Source organism: Lactuca virosa, chromosome 1 (assembly GCF_052849685.1).
Source record: "Lactuca virosa cultivar CGN04683 chromosome 1, Lactuca_virosa_CGN04683_v6, whole genome shotgun sequence".
NCBI classification, from domain to species: domain Eukaryota; kingdom Viridiplantae; phylum Streptophyta; class Magnoliopsida; order Asterales; family Asteraceae; genus Lactuca; species Lactuca virosa.
The window spans coordinates 286826660-286831037 of record NC_136426.1 but is presented as its reverse complement, the minus strand read 5'-3'; the positions used below and the strand labels follow the sequence as shown (position 1 = coordinate 286831037).

At 34.5% G+C, this 4378-nt stretch overlaps 1 pseudogene; it reads left to right on the top strand.

Annotated features, from left to right (window-relative positions):
• Window positions 1-350: 350 nt before the first annotated feature.
• On the top strand, window positions 351-2880 carry LOC145130291 (germacrene A hydroxylase pseudogene; annotated as a pseudogene).
• The last annotated feature ends 1498 nt before the right edge of the window (window positions 2881-4378 follow it).

The window sequence follows — 4378 nt, the reverse complement described above, 5'->3', positions numbered from 1 at the left end:
TTGTGATTTTCATTTGAATTTTTACCTCTCTCTCTCTCTCTCTCTCTCTCTATATATATATATATATATATATATATATATATATATATATATATATATATATATATATATATAAACTTCTAACGGTCAAACTGTGTCTTAATCCTATGAGATACCGCATCTCTGTTATGTACCTTTATTATCTTATTTTTGAAATAAAATTTGCTGTTAAAAATTAAGTACTAAATAATTATAACAAATAAAATATGTTATTACTTGATAATTTCATTTCCTTTTTTTATAGTCAACTCATATTACCTTTATAAGAAACCCTTAGTTGCGCTCTCTAACAAGCACTTCGCCAAGCTAAAATGGAACTCGAAATCCCCTTTTTTCTCCTTTTCTTTGTTGCTGCCATATTCTTCTTATTCTTCAAATCGCATAGAAGCTCCAACTCCCTTGATACAACGACAAAGCTTCCACCACAGCCATGGAAGCTCCCTCTAATCGGACACATGCATCATCTCATTGGCGCACTCCCACACCGAGCTGTAGCAAACTTAGCCGAAAAACTAGGACCAGTCTTTCGTCTTCAACTCGGTGAAGTCTCCGCTGTTGTAATCTCATCACCCCATTTGGCCAAAGTAGTCATGAAAACTCATGATCTCTCTTTCGCAGACAGACCCAAACTTCTAACTGCTGAAATCATTGCATACAACTACACAGATATTGCATTCGCTCCCTATGGAGAATACTGGAGACAGATTCGCAAGATATGCACCTTGGAGCTTTTGAGTGTAAAAAAGGTCCAGTCGTTTCGATCTATTCGTGAAGAAGAGTCGTGGAACCTCATTGAATCCATGGCTATGCAGACATAAAAAATAATCAATCTTTCTGAGAAGACTTTCACGCTGATAAATAGCATCATATGTAGGGTTGCGGTTGGGAGCAGATGTAAGGATCAGGCAACCCTTACAGCGTTGCTTGAAGAGATTATAGCTTTATCCGGTGGTTTTGATGTGGCTGATATATTTCCTTCTGTGAAAGTATTGCATGTAGTTTCCGGGGTGAGGAAAAAGTTAGTGAAGTTACACAAGAAGATGGATCAGATTCTTGACAGCATCGTAGCCGAGCACCAAGAACGTCGAGCAGGTGGACACATCATTGACAATGAAGACCTGGTTGATGTTCTATTGAGGCTTAAAGATGACGGGGGTCTTCAGTTTCCGTTAACTTCTGCCAACGTCAAAGCAGTAATCTTGGTTAGTATTTTGTTACATATATGCAAAATAAATGTTGGCAAACATGTACGACATCTTAATGAACAGATCTCATGCGGTTATCTACGTCGCGAAATAATCACTTCTTTCTTAAAAAAAAATAAAAAATCTTGAAGGGTACTTCTTTCTTAATATAGCGACTAACTTTTAAAATTAAAATTATATGTTATTAATGCTTAGACTTTGCAAACATGACCTGTTTAATTTGTCAAGTTGAAATATTAAATGAATCATTATTTACTTAAATATTTTTGTGTCCTATTATGTCATATATCCAATTTGTTTTCTTGCCGAGTGTGGAAGATAAATTAAAAAGTGAAAAAATGAAAGTAAAGTCTTGATCCGTTTAATTTTTCTTATAATTTTCTTTTGTGATGTCAACCCATTTAATTATACATATTGAAATCTCTTAACCAAACTTTTTTAATAATTCATGTCTCAGTTCTGAGTCAAATTATCATGTCTTGTTAGTTTCTAACTTTTTGCCATCTTTATTTATGCTAAATCATTAGAGATAAATGATTATATCCCATTAGTTTTTATACATGCATCAAGCTTTAGCGGTACATGAGTTTTTCAACCGTTATTAAATACGGGCCGAATCATGTATAATGAATATGGAATAAATTTTTGAAGGTATTACTCGATATTTTATATGCAAGAAATCAAGTAGAATGTACCCAACAATAACTAATTATGTTGAATAAAATGCATGCAAAGGTAAATGCAAGCCGTATATGACACTTTTAAACAAATATGGTTAATTTATTCTTGTGACGTACATTGTTTATTCTTTTAATTGGACACCAATTTTCAAAATATAAGTTTTTGTGACAGAAAATCAATCACGATACATGCGCAAATCTGTCACCAATGCTTTCTATGAAAATAAAACTAGACACTATACACGAAAAAGCACAAATAGCAATGTTCTAGGGTTAATTACCCACCTAGCTAACTTACCAGTAAATGTAGTTTGCAACTCATGTTTTTTTTTATGGCACAGGACATGTTTGCCGGAGGCACACATACTTCTGCAGTAACGATTCAATGGGCAATGTCAGAACTAATGAAAAATCCAAAGGTGATGAAAAAAGTGCAAGCAGAACTGAGACATGTACTCAAGGGAAAGAACAAGATTTGTGAGTCTGATATTCAAGAACTTGACTACTTAAAGCTAGTGATTAAGGAGACATTAAGGTTGCACCCACCTCTTCCATTGTTACTCCCTAGAGAGTCCCGAGTAGAGTGTGAGATTGGTGGATACCACATTCCTGCCAATACAAAAGTTATGATCAATGTGTGGAAAATAGGATGTGATCCAGACTACTGGATTGATCCAAAAAGTTTCGTACCTGAAAGATTTAGTGATAATCCAATTAACATGTCAGGAACAGATTTCGAGTTTCTCCCATTTGGGGCTGGAAGAAGAATGTGTCCTGGCATGAATTTGGGATTGATCAACGTGGAGCTACCTCTTGCGATGCTACTCCACCACTTCAATTGGGAACTCCCGGATGGAACAACATCTGAAGACCTTGATATGAGTGAGACTTTTGGAGCAGCTCTAAAGCGAAAGCATGAGTTGCTTTTAGTTCCAAGTGCTTGTAATACAAACTAATGCATGTGCGTAATTCCATTTTGATTCCGTTCTCTTTATATGTTTTATAATGATGTATGTGCTTTAAACAGTATGTTGGAAAATTTTAGTATAAATATTTATATTTTTATTAATTTTGTACGTTTATAAATATATACATATCTTGTATAGATAATTAACTATAACTGAGTTTGTGTTGTCCTCAGTGAAAACTTCGAAACAATATATTATATGTTCAAAATAAAGTATATGTGAATGAAATATCGATACTCAAAGACGGGTATTAGAGAATAAAATTAGCAAAATAGGTGAATGTGGGAATAAGTCCCATATTGGTTGAAAGACCCAAGTCAACTAGGTTTATAAGCTTGAATGCATGAAAGACTTACAAGGTTGTGTCTATTGTTTTACTTCAACTCTTAGCGGTATGCAATGGTGGTGCAAATCTTGGATTTTTGTATACCAAAATCACTTGCGTATGGGATTTCCTTACTAATGTTTTCGAGGAGTAAGAATTCTTCGGTATTTCCTATGAAATTTATAAACACTTAACTTTCCTCGTTAATTTTTTTTTTATAATTTCGTTATTATAAAACAAATCGTATCATTTTTTCCGAGAAAATAAAAGGCCTCACATTTATGTTGGATGGAAAGAATTTAATTGTGTTCCTAGGTAGTTCCTCAAAAATTCCAAGGAAACATAGAGGAACTTAAGAAAAAATAATACTAAAATACTCCATGAGTTTCGTGAAAAAAAATAAAGGGATATACTTTTTACAATTTCATTATTATAAAATAAATCGTATCATTTTTTCCAAGAAAATAAAAGGCCTCACATTTATGTTGAATGGAAAGAATTTAAGTGTGTTCCTAGATAGTTCCTCAAAAATTCCAAGGAAACATGGAGAAACTTAAGAAAAAACAATACTAAAATACTCCATGAATTTCGTGAAAAAAATAAAGGGATATACTTAAAGATGAAGCTTGTTTTTCTTCTAAGTGATTTTTGATTTTATGATAGCGAAATTTAAATTAACGAACAAAAGGAAAAATCAAGGAACTTAAGAAAAAATAATACTAAAATATACCAATAGGATGTCTCCACGTCCTAACAGTCCAAGCAAGACAAAAGGTAGTGTCGGGGACAAACTCCCTCGACGACAGGCATAAAAGAGATCATTCTTCTCCAGAAGAAAGGATCGCCCTCTCTCTATCTAATACTAAACTCTAATTTTCCCATACACTTACTGACTAGACCATTGGAGTCTCGTTCCGAGATTCCCTCCCGGATGACGACTAACGTCGGCTCTTTCTTTGATGTGATTCTTAGGCTTAACCAGATGATACGATCCATCAGCACGTTAGGCTCGAAGACATATCACAACATTTGGCGCCATCCAGGCGCGTACTTAGAGATACACAGCCTTAAAACAACCCTACACTGGCGACACTCAGCGTTCTGGATCACGAAGAGTTCTTTGTAACCGGTGCCTTCACCGAAGATCTACTCCTCGGGTCC